General features: G+C 35.2%; 1 long non-coding RNA gene across 1 annotated transcript in view; it reads right to left on the bottom strand.

Annotated features, from left to right (window-relative positions):
- Positions 1 to 719: 719 nt before the first annotated feature.
- The window catches only part of LOC132437243 (uncharacterized), a 327,089-nt gene continuing 314,364 nt past the window's right edge, over positions 720 to 13,444 (bottom strand). Inside the window, exon 5 of the long non-coding RNA XR_009521985.1 lies at positions 720 to 778. This is a non-coding gene — a long non-coding RNA (uncharacterized lncRNA). The remainder of the gene's footprint in view (positions 779 to 13,444) is intronic.

Raw genomic sequence — 13,444 nt, forward strand, 5'->3', positions numbered from 1 at the left:
TTTTGCAGTAGAAATACTGCGATAGAAACAGGTTTTTTATATGTGTGTGGGTAGGAAAAATGCCGCTCTAAGGCTTTCATGCTGAATGTGCTTTGTGTGATTGAGGAATTTTCCAAAGCCTGCTATAATTTGTGGTTCTTCCTCTTCTTGACTGTCTCATTATCCTCATCTATTGGCCAAAATTTTTAACCACATTCCTAAATGTCACCCTCCAGTACTGCCAAATATATGTATATAAACAATAGACATCAAACCGCTGGTGGTTTCATAGAAGAAAACTTTCCTGCTCCTCACTAGCAGTGATGACAAGATAAAGCCATGGAGCACCTGTATATCTTTCCTTCAAGCTAAACAACCTCAATAGTATGTTGAGAGAATAAATTAGTCCTGAGTTTCTTCAGCATCCTGATACATTTCTACAAGCATTTATTATACTGCAAAGTAATTATTCATATATGGACTGATTTCCCGGGTGGATTACAACTCCTTGCATGTAGAGTCTGTATCATATCTGCCTACATATCTCCAGGTTCTAGAACAATGCTCAGAACAAAACAAATTTTCAATAAATGCTTCTTGAATGCATGTGTATTAAAATCCTAATAATGCCTCTTAACTACTATACTAATTTTGAAACAATAGCATGTCATAATTAATTTATGTGGTTAACTATAGTGCACAATGTAATATTTCTGAATGATCAATTACCTTTCATCTTCCACCTTTACAGGGCCTTTCTTCATGAACAGCCTACTGTTCGTGTGTTGCCATTTGCCTCCTGTAAAATAGATACGTGAAACCAAAAACAGATTATTAGATCAGATAAATCCAGTGCTTCTTTTTTAGGGTATAAATTGAAAATAATTTCATAATAAAATGAGGATCCTTTCCCAAATGACTAATACACATTTTTTTGGAAAATCTCATTAAACCATTGAAGAAACTAAGATAGCAAAGATTCCTTCAGCAGAAAAGAAGTAAAAACATTAAGACAATCAAGATTAAAGATTTTTGTTTCTAATCTTGAACTGATCTCTCTCTACCCCAAGAAAATTAACATCTTACATTTTTTACCTCTTTCTCCACAGCCATGGGCTTCAGTTGCCCCTCTTGTTAATCAGAAAGAAGCAAATGCTATTCTTTCTAATTCTCTTTCCTTTTTTCTTCTCCATGAATTCCTCTATAAATTTACCACTTTCAGCCTTCCTTTATTATGCTTCTACAGTATCTCCCTTAACAATTGCATGAATTAAGCTCTCACGCTTATGCAAACAATTAATCAAATCTCTAGCCCCAGTCCTGCTTAATTAAACTCCAGTACATTTCTCTGGACCTGCTGGACACTACCTTCTGTAGTCCTTCTGAAAGTTCAAGTCTGTTATTTACAAAATGGAGCTCATCAATTTCAACTGAAGTACTCTCTTTCTTTTATGCTCTTCATTTCCATTTATGTTAGCATCATTCCACCCATCAGTAAACTTTACAGTTATAAATGAATCTTCTCTCTCTTATTTGGTCCTTGGGTCCAATAAGTTTCCAACTCCTCTCTGAACCTGTGTAATAACTTACCCCATCCTTCTACCACTTTTATTTATATCATCACTTGGCCAGTTCAGGCTTTGTTATTTCACATATCTACTACTATAATATTATCCAGTCTACCTATCATATATCTAATAATCCTCCAATTATTTTCTATTCCATTATTAAAAACAATCTGTATGGGGAAAAAAAGAAGGACATGGTTCTGAAAAGGTGGTATGCTGATTGTGACTTGTTACCTTTCCCAGACAAAATGCTATGCATTCACTAAATCTAATTAATTTTATTACTGGGTTGACAGGAAGGCTACATTCCCCAGCTCATGTGGATTTAATTATAGATACATGAGTAAGTTCTGATCAATGGAATATAGGTCAATATCATGCATATGACTTCCAAATTGGCCTAATACTCCCTTACACAATCCTCCACTCCTTTTATCTTCTACCTTTTGTTGTTGTCACAGAAGATTCACAGTTCTTTAAAAGACTGTGTAGCACAAAGCTCCCCACAGACTCTGTTGACTACAGTGAACTTTCGCATGAGAGAGAAATACACTTATTGTGCTACAATTCTAAGATTTGGCATTTGAGATTTCTTTCCAGCATTTGCCTACCCTAATACCCTACTCCTCCACCCCCATCTCCAATATATATGCTACTCTTCAGCTAAATGACTGTTGGGCAGAAGGATGGTTGATGTCAGTGAGAATTTGGTCACTACAGAAGCCTCAGCAGGAAGAACGTGTACAGGGCTCTCTCTCTCGTAGTTTGGGAAACACCCAGGAGACTAGCAGGAGAAAGCTCCAAGGTGAGGATCAGAATACAGTAAATCATTAAAACAGCTTGACCCTGAGAGATGCATGGGTATCTAGTAGAGAAAGTCAACACAACCCTGGACCCAGTGACAGAGGCTGACCACATGCAGTGTCTGAAGCTGAAAGAGCATAAGAAAGCCTGGGAGCAGTGAGAATACTTCCTAGAGGCTCTCAGGAAAGCTGGGTTTCTGCCTGCAGTTGCACCTCCAGCCCACTAAGGTACAGACTGCTGTGCTTTTTGTACCACCCATTGTCAAAAATAGGATACACTTCTGACATTCTAAGGCTACAAGTTTTATTTGGGGGCTGAACTTTTGGCTTTCTGTTACATTTGAATTTTTGTATAATCAATACTTTTGAAAAATGTATATATACAAATTTAATCTGAAATTAAGGCATAGTCAACATTTTAAAATTACCACTCTGCTCTGATTTACAGAAATTTCTTTTTTTATATGATCAAGTTACTCTTTCAATACATTGACTCATTAATAGGTTTAGGTGAGATTTTGATCACTGGAAATAGTACATCTTCAGGCCAGTTGACTGTGTTGGTGGCAATCTTGCATTTAATTTTATCCAGATACACCAGACTTCAAGGTCATATATGCTGAAATATATATCTAAAACACTGGGCTACATTAAACACCCATCTTCTCACAAAAACACACTACCCTTTGTAGTCTCATTAAGACACGCACTGAAACACATAATTTATAAATTCTATTTTGTGTGATTCACAACAGAAAAATATATGGTGTATTTATAATAATTGCTCTATCAAGTATACTTCTATACTTTTAATAGAACAGCTCTTTATTTTTTACAGGGTGTTCCAGAGAAACAGTTACACTTATAATTTTACGCATCTGATGCTGGGTAGAACTTCCAACAGACCAGCTTCTTGCTCTGCGATTATAAATATTGCTTCTCTCTCACTGCCAACATGGCCCCAGTGCCAGTTGCTAAAGGACATATTTACATTATAGTATGAGCTGTGAACCTGCAACTTTGGATCACGTTACATAAGTTGACACAATAGCAGTATACCTGGAAGCTACTTTTACACCAGGGTGGCTAGCAACAATATAATAGAAATGAAACTGACTGTAAACCACAAAAGTGTATCCCACTAATCTCAAACTAAATGTATCGAATCAACTTCCTCTTGGGCTGATTCCCCAAAATCCCATAGCCATTCTAGCACAACCTAATGGGATAAATTTGATGGAAAGGAAATATTTGAGATGTGTCTTTAACGCCTCTGTGTCCATAAACAAGTAAACAAACCATTGAGACCTTAAGACAGAATAAGATGAAAAGGAGATAACAATAGACTATCAAGGGAGATGATATGTGTAGTAAGTAAATAGTCTTATTTAAATTATTTCTAAATAGTCTTATTTTAAAATGTTAGTAATTTCCAGAACCACACTACCTATTCTAGTTGGGTAAGTAACAGGAGTTAAATAGCAGGGTTAAGGGTACTAGGGGAGGGGGAAATACTGTAGACATTCTACTAAAATTTCAGAGAACATGTAATTCTATCCTTACACAAATTCTTACAGTAAAAAGAAAAATAGGAAATACTTCCCAAATCAATTTATGAAGCTACAATTATCATGATATAAAAATCATGATGAGGGCTTCCCTGGTGGCGTAGTGGTTGAGAGTCGGCCTGCTGGTGCAGGGGACACAAGTTCGAGCCCTGGTCTGGGAAGATCCCACATTCCGCTGAGCAAGTGGGCCCGTGAGCCACAACTGCTGAGTCTGCGCGTCTGGAGCCTGTGCTCCGCAACAAGAGAGGCCGTGACAGTGAGAGGCTCGTGCACCACGATGAAGAGTGGCCCCCACTTGCCGCAACTAGAGAAAGCCCTCTCACAGAAACGAAGACCCAACACAGCCAATCAATCAATCAATCAATATAAATGCTGTAGAATTATTAAAAAAAAAATCATGATGAGTAATAGGGAAGAAAATTGGACTTTATTCCCTTACGCATGAAAACAGAATCAAAATATTTTAAACCAATCTTAGCAAAAAAAAAAAAAAAGTATTATTTTATTTTTTAAATGAATCATGACTAAGATGGGTTTATCCAGTGGATACAAGGCGCTTTTTAATAATTGAATGTCAACATAATTCACCACCCTAGCAGATTAGAGGAGAAAAATTGTCTCACCAGTTATATTAAAATAATTTGTTTAAAAAATCAGCACCTATTCATGATTAACCATCTTAGGGAACTATGAATATAAACAAAACTGAATGTAGTAAAGGCTATCTATCAAAACTCAATTGCTAAAAATATACGTAGAGTTTTTAGGAATATTGTTTTGAAAATTAGGATCAAAATAGACATAATCACTATTATTCAAAATTGTTTGTGAGAATTTTGCTGATGGAGTCAGATTACATAAAGGCACACATAGCTAAATAGAAACTAGAAAAGAAATAACAAAACCACCATGATCTGAGGATGGCTACATTAAAAAATAACAAGAATTAGTAAGAGTTGAAGAACATTGATGAACAGAAGACAAATTTATAAATTTCTACTCCAAAGCAATACATGTTAGAAAATGTAATATTTAAAAGATCTCATTTACTATAGCATAAAAATATAGATCCCACTGAAGAACTCTAACTGAAATATAACAGAAAAGCATAAAACTTTATTGGACGACATAAAACTCTATAAGTAGGAAAATTATATTCTTAGATAAGAAGACCCAATTAAAAATATGTCACTTTTGCCCCAAATTAATCTGTACATTGAATGCAATTCCAATCAAACTCCACATAAGATTTTGACTAGGGTTTGACAAACCAATTCCAAAATGTATGTGAAAAAGGGCAAAGAACAACTTTAACTTTTTTGAAAATCACTGAGGTGATTTCAAGGCTTATTTTAAGCTGTAGTAGTTAAGACTGTGAAGTTGTTACAAGGATAAAAAAAAGAGATCTATATTACAAAATACAGTATACTGAACCATGCATGAAAGGAAACAGTTTATAACAGAGATGGTATTGCAGATTAGAATGAATTATTCAATAAATGGTATTGGGACAAATGGTTTCATAGTAGAAAAAAAAACTCTGTTCCTACCTCATATCATGTACAAAAATCAATTCTAAGCAAAATAAACTTTAAAAAGTAAAACCTTAAACTTTTAGAAGATATAAAGAAATTGTATTCATGACACTGTAATTTGGAAGGGATTTTTTAAATCAACTTCCCCAAAACAAAAATAATAAAAGCAAAGATGGACAAATTTGTCAACAAAAAAATCAAAATTGCTGCATATCAAAAGACACTTAAAATACGAAATTACAAGGTACAGACCAAAATGTATTGGTCCAACATAGAAATTAATACAAACAAACATGAAAGCAATTCATTCAAAATAGGGCAAATGATACATAGAGCAATTTACAGAAGAGGAATCCTACAAAACCAATAAATGCTGAACAAATGCTCACTGACCTCAGTAATCAGGAAAATAAAATTAAAATGATAAGGTATTTCATTATGTAATCCTATGGCTACATTTTAAATATCAGACAATACCAAGAGATGGTGAGTACATGGAACAAAAAGAATTCACACAGTTGGTGGTGGTAGTGTACATAACCATTTGGGGAGTAATTGACACTATCTGGCAAACTTGGAAACACACATCCATCAACCTAGCAGTCCCTAGGAAAAAACTCACATCTATGCACAGAGAGACATAAAAACCTTCTTTGAAATAAGGAAAAATAATGGAAATAATTTAAATCTCCATTAAGAGTAAAAAAGGAAAAATAAACCATGGGAGATTCGTGCAATGGACTATTCTATATCAGTGATACATGAGGGTAGACACAGGATTGTTGCCGTAAGCCATTGATTTTTAAATTGTTCAATTTCTAAATAGATGCAATATTGAGATCAACTCTGTATAATTTATTTTATATTTATTAGATTTTAATTAACAAAATCTAACATAGACAACTGACTACATTGTCTGTAAAACATATAATCAGCACAGCTATTTTTGTTTTCATTGAAGTACTGAGCTTCTGCAAATCCTTTCACAGAGATGCCCCTATTCAAGTGCTGAATGGGTAACGCTGTGTGAACTTGCCCTTTGAATCAGATCCTGTAAGCTCTTAAGGAACTTTGATGAGTCTTTGAGAAACACCAAACATGATTCTTAGTGATCCAATCACATGCAAGCTAAGAGCTTGTGTGACTTTCTCTGGCTAGAGAGAAGCTCAGTTATGCCTGACAGCCTTGGTGATGGCCTGAATGCTCTTCCTCTAACTCCCTTGCAACAGACAAACACACACGTAGACACACACACGCACACACACACACACACACATCCATGCACACACATACACACACTTCATCGCTAATGAACCAAGAAGAAATATTAACAGCAAATCCACTAATAAGTATGCAACACCAAGAATATCAAAGGGATCAGTTCAAACAAGAATCTGAGTGGAAAAGAACTGTACTGCCTGAATCCAGTTTTCCTGCATCTCCACCTGGTGCGCCAACCTTAGCATATCAAGTAGACAGCATGCATTTTGAAGAGGGTAGAGTCTTATTTTACACGCAAGAGTAAGGTAATTTTATATCTGCTCTGAGTGGATTAAGTAATTACAGACAATAGTTACGCTACTAAAATAATCATGAAGAAGAATGGATAGAAGAACAGGTCCTTGCAACAAACCCATGTTAATTACCCTTGCAGCTGGGAGATGAATTTGCATAGCGTCTTTGAAGCTTGTCAGGTATGAATTGAACCACTGAGCTGCTACATTTGATAATCCAGCCATTGGACTTATTATTTTCCCCATGAAGATGTTGTTTTAGCCTACCAGGCAGCTTTCCTCATGTAAAAGTACTCATTCCTAATTAACTTGCTCCTGTATTTCACACACACACACACACACACACACACACACACACACACACACACATTTGTGACTTTTAGAGATTATTAACAAAATATTATCAAACACATGGATATTGTTAATTACATATACGAAAGAAAAACTATTTGTTTATTGTAAATTTTAGGTTTAGTTTTCAAAATCTGAGAACTCAACAAGTGTCCTGGGACATTTTTAGATTTGCAGTTGGCTAAGTGATAATGAGGCTGTATTGTAAAAGGCTGGACCTGTATTAACTCATTTAATATTCAGAACAGCCATAGGAAGTAGGTAACACAGCTTTCTTCTTTTTACTCAAAGGAAAAATGAGGCACAGAGAACCACCATAAATGGACCAAAGTCACTCAGTTTAGGAGATGGCAGAGTCAAGACTGAAATAGCCAGATAGCCTGATTCCCAGCACATTCTCTGATCCACTCTACCTTGACTCTTCTAAAAAGTCTACACTACACTGCCTCTCATAAGGAATAAGAGTCTTTCTATTTAATCACATTAACTTAAACAGAAATAGAAACATAGTGACACATGGTACTTAGTAATATTTATCCAATGAAATAGTTTGTCAATTTCTGGAACTGAAAATTAAAGGGCTAAAAGAGATACTATAGAAAATAAAAAATACAGAGTATGTGTGAGAAAGGAAACTAAGAAATTTAATGGAGCTCTACTAAGTCTAATGATGTTTTTAGAAAATGTAGCAAAACTCAGGGGATAAGAATTATTCAATTAATTTAAAAATCAGTTAGAATTGAGAATTATAAAAAATAGAGAGACATACCTTAACTTAAAACATGTAATCTATATTCTTTCACCAATATTTTGACAGTAGGACAAGTCCTCTTAGAGTATAGATCTGTTGATTTGGGTTTTAATCATCTTTAATCTAGTTAAGATCTAAAAATCTAGTTTTAAAAAAATCCCAGTTTTATGTGAATGCAAAATTTTCCAGAATTTAGCAAAAATTTTTCCATCATTTACAGTGGTTTCAATCCCACTGAATTCAACTTGCTTCTACCAAACCTTTACAACATAGTCAATTTTGTCTTCATCAAAACAACAAATATTTTCACATTTATATTTCTATAATTTGCATAATAGTCCATTCCATTTCATAAATAGCAATATAAAAATATCGGCATTTTGTGAGAAACAATAAAACAGGTTATTGGCAATCATAGAAGTTACTTAATAGATGTATACACATGGAGGGTAGGTGTTTAGAGAGAAGCTTACCAGCCGTGAGCACCCAGAATATTACAGGCATCAGTCAGCTGCAGGTGTTACAGAGGGACTAGAGATCCCTGGATAATCAGAAAGCCTATTAAATGCAGGTCAGTTAAGGGTTTCTTCTGTATATACAAAATCCTTGGAAGAAAAATAACCATTTTGTCATTGACAATTTTATGTTGAGAATGATGTAACTGTATATTAATGTTCACTCATAATATCACGCTCTGAGTGTCATGAGGTTACCTGTGTGTATTTATCACGTATTTCTATGTTCATGTTACAGAAACCTAATTTGAATAAATTTAAACATTAAGAAAATATTTTTAAAGCAAAGGACCCAAAGGGTAAGACTGGAGTTTGCCAAATAGTATAATGCAAGAGAGGATAGGTTAAGATAACTCCAACCCAGAGGGGCAGGGTATAGCTTTGAATGTGACTAAATTTGGATAACTAAGAAGAATTGTTACTAACTTAGAACAAATAAAACTATTACTAAGTTCATTCTCTTATGAACTTAGTAATAGTTCCATTAAATTTGATAATTACACATGCAAAAATATCGGGGCATTAAATTTGATAATTACACATGCAAAAATATCGGGGCATTTGTGAGGAAAAAATGCAATTGACTCCTGATAATAATAGAAGTCACCTGGTTGAAGTATACACATATAAGGAGGGATGAGTAGGTATTAGAGTAGCCTGCTGGCCGTGAGCTCTCAGTGCCCACTTGCCATCATTCTGCAGAGAGCTTTCTCCACATGCACAGAAGCTGGGCTTCATGAGTTTTCCCTCACAATCTTGCAGTTCTGGCATTCTGAAATCCAAGAATCCTAGAAAAAAGACTTAATCATCCAATATGAGTTGAATATCTATCAGTAGATCTGACACTGAAGTCTCCTGAATGGGATTCTACTTTGTTAACTATGGCAGAATATTTATAAATATTTGCAACAGATATACAGTTAGATCCCCTGCTAAAGGAGTAGGTTCCCCATGGGAAAAAGTAAAACTCTGCCCAATACTGAAGTTCAAATATATATGAACATATGTAGTAGATTTACAGAGTCTAACAGTGTCACATTAGTGGAACCCTCAAGCCAAGTCATCCTAAGAAAAGGATCATGCAGGATAGGATATTCTCCACAGGAAGGATCTGCTGTTAAAGGACTCAGTGTGAAATTGTACCGAAAGCCGCATAATTCTAGCCTCAGGTACCAATACAAACTAGGCTAGCAAGGTGTCTGTAGTAAAATAGGAAGAATTCTATAACTACAAAAAAAAAAAAAAAAAATCACAGCAAAGACTGACCTGCCAGATACGCCCATTGCCCTAACTCTTCATGTCTTTCAGGTAATGGAAAATTTTTTTAAAACATCTTTATTGGAGTATAATTACTTTACAATGATGTGTTAGTTTCTGCTTTATAACAAAGTGAATCAGCTATACATATGTATATATTCCCATATCTCCTCCCTCTTGGGTCTCCCTCCCATCCTCCCTATCCCACCCCTCTAGGGGTGATCACCAAGCACCGAGCTGATCTCCCTGTGCTATGTGACTGCTTCGCACTAGCTATCTATTCTACATTTGGTAGTATTTATTAGTCTATGCCACTCTTTCACTTCATCCCAGCTTACCCTTACCCCTTCCCATGTGCTTAAGTCCATTCTCTATAATTGGTCTTACAAATCAATCTTCTGACATGGAAACTAAGAAGGTGATTCAAACGCAACTTGGGTGAACAGTGTGAGAATTCAAGGAGTATCTGAACAACCCATTGTAGGGCAACTTCAGAGACAGAGAGAAAGTATTAGCATTTATATGAGAAGATAGAAAAATACCTATGTGAGCCAGAGAAGGAGAAGATGTAGTGCTTAACAGGCAGACATAAGGGTATAACAATGCTAAATAATTTTCTATAAAATAAATTTTTAGCCTGCTGAAATTCAATAAAATATAAACTCCATGAAACAAGCTATGAATGATGAAATTATAAGAATATGGATTGAGATAAAATATGGGATATCTGAATGTGACGTAGAAATTCATAAGGGAAATAGATATAAGAAAGCTTAAAAAAAGAAAATAAGGATAAAGTTATTTGAATAATTAATGTTTGATTCAATAGATTTCTTTTTATTAAACCTTATGTTCTTAAGAGATCACTTCTAAGCAGCATTTGGAATATTTATAAAAATTAATCTTATAATAAGACACGAAGAAACCTACAAAACAAATAAATACACGGAAAACAGATATAATACTGACAATAATTTTTGTCCAAAATTCAATAAAATAACAAATTAACAACAAACAAAACAAAGAAACTAACATGGCAGATTTTTCTTTTTTTAAATTTTTACATAAAACTCTAGGGTCAGGGCTTCCCTGGTGGCGCAGTGGTTGAGAGTCCGCCTGCCAATGCAGGGGACACAGGTTTGTGCCCCAGTCCGGGAAGATCCCACATGCCGCGGAGCAGCTAGGCCCGTGAGGCATGGTCGCTGAGCCTGTGCGTCCGGAGCCTGTGCTCCACAACAGGAGAGGCCACAACAGTGAGAGGCCCGCGTACCACAAAAAAAAAAAAAAAAAAATTATATTTCTCCCTACTATCTTTTATGCCACCATCATTAGATTTCACATTCTTTTATTGAACATTCCCAGTGTATGTGTTCTGTGTATGTCTTTTTTGTTTCTCTCTTTTGTTTCCCTCTATGCCTACTTTCTGGAGGGTTTTTATCATAAATGTGCGTTGAATTTTATTGAAAGCTTTTTCTGCATCTATTGAGATAATTATATGGTTTTTATCCTTCAATTTGTTAATATGGTTTATCACATTGATTAATTTGTGTATGTTGAAGAACCTTGCATTCCTGGGATAAATCCCACTTGATCTTGTTGTATGATCCTTTTAATGTGCTGTTGGATTCTATTTGCTAGGATTTTGTTGAGGATTTCTGCATCAATGTTCATCAGTGATATTGGTCTGTAGTTTTCTTTTTTTGTGATATCTTTGTCTGGTTTTGGTATCAGGGTGATGGTGGCCTCGTAGAACGAGTTTGGGAGTGTTCCTCCATCTGCTATATTGGGGAAGAGTTTGAGAAGGATAGGTGTTAGCTCTTCTCTAAATTTTGAAAGAATTCGCCTGTGAAGCCATCTGGTCCTGGGCTTTTGTTTGTTGGAAGGTTTTTTTAAACACAGTTTCATTTTCGGTGCTTGTGATTGGTCTGTTCATATTTTCTATTTCGTCCTGGTTCAGTCTCAGAAGGTTGTGCATTTCTAAGAATTTGCCCATTTCTTCCAGGTTGTCCATTTTATTGGCATAGAGTTGCTTGTAGTAGTCTCTCATGATCCTTTGTATTTCTGCAGTGTCACTTGTTACTTCTCCTTTTTCATTTATAATTCTATTGATTTGAGTCTTCTCCCTTTTTTTCTTGATGAGTCTGGCTAATGGTTTATCAATTTTGTTTATCTTCTCAAAGAACCAGCTTTTAGTTTTATTAATCTTTGCTATTGATTCCTTCATTCCTTTTTCATTTATTTCTGATCTGATCTTTATGATTTCTTTCCTTCTGCTAACTTTGGGGGTTTTTTGTTCTTCTTTCTCTAATTGCTTTAGGTGTAAGGTTAGGTTGTTTATTTCAAATGTTTCTTGTTTCTTAAGGTAGGATTGTATTGCTATAAACTTCCCTCTTAGAACTGTTTTCGCTGCATCCCATAGGTTTTGGGTCATAGTGTTTTCATTGTCATTTGTTTCTAGGTATTTTTTATTTCCTCTTTGATTTCTTCAGTGATCTCTTAGGTATTAAGTAGTGTATTGTTTAGCCTCCATGTGTTTGTATTTTTTATAGATTTTTTTCCTGTAATTGATATCTACTCTCCTAGCATCGTGGTCAGAAAAGATACTTGATACGATTTCAACTTTCTTAAATTTACCAGGGCTTGATTTGTGACCCAAGATATGATCTATCCTGGAGAATGTTCCATGGGCACATGAGAAGAAAGTGTATTCTGTTGTCTTTGGTTGGAATGTCCTATAAATATCAGTTAAGTCCACGTTGTTTAATGTATCATTTAAAGCTTGTGTTTCCTTATTTATTTTCATTTTGGATGATCTGTCCATGGGTGAAAGTGGGGTGTTTAAGTCCCCTACTATGAATGTGTTACTGTCGATTTCCCCTTTTATGGCTGTTAGTATTTGCCTTATGTATTGAGGTGCTCCTATGTTGGGTGCATAAATATTTACAATTGTTATATCTTCTTCTTGGATTGATCCCTTGATCATTTTGTAATGTCCTTCTTTGTCTCTTTTCATAGTCTTTGTTTTAAAGTCTATTTTGTCTGTTATGAAAATTGTTACTCCAGCTTTCCTTTGATTTCCATGTGCATGGAATATCTTTTTCCATCCCCTCACTTTCAGTCTGTATGTGTCCCTAAGTCTGAAGTGGGTCTCTTATAGACAGCATATATACGGGTTTTGTTTTTGTATCCATTCAGCCAGTCTATGTCTTTTGGTTGGAGCATTTAATCCGTTTACATTTAAGGTAATTATTGATATGTATTTCTTAATTGTTTTGGGTCTGTTATTGTAGGTCTTTTCCTTCTCTTGTGTTTCCTGCCTAGAGAAGTTTCTTTAGCATTTGTTGTAAAGCTGGTTTGGTTGTGCTGAACCCTCTTAGCTTTTGCTTGTCTGTAAACGTTTTAATTTCTCAGTCAAATCTGAATGAGATCCTTGCTGGGTAGAGTAATCTTGGTTGTAGATTTCTCCCTTTCTCCACTTTAAATTTGCCCTGCCACTCCCTTCTGGCTTGCAGAGTTTCTGCTGGAAGATCAGATTTTAACCTTATGGGGATTCCCTCACATGTTATTTGTTGTTCTTCCCTTGCTGCTTTTAATATTTTTTCT

The sequence above is a fragment of the Delphinus delphis genome, chromosome 14, assembly GCF_949987515.2.
Source record: "Delphinus delphis chromosome 14, mDelDel1.2, whole genome shotgun sequence".
Taxonomy (NCBI): Eukaryota; Metazoa; Chordata; class Mammalia; order Artiodactyla; family Delphinidae; genus Delphinus; species Delphinus delphis.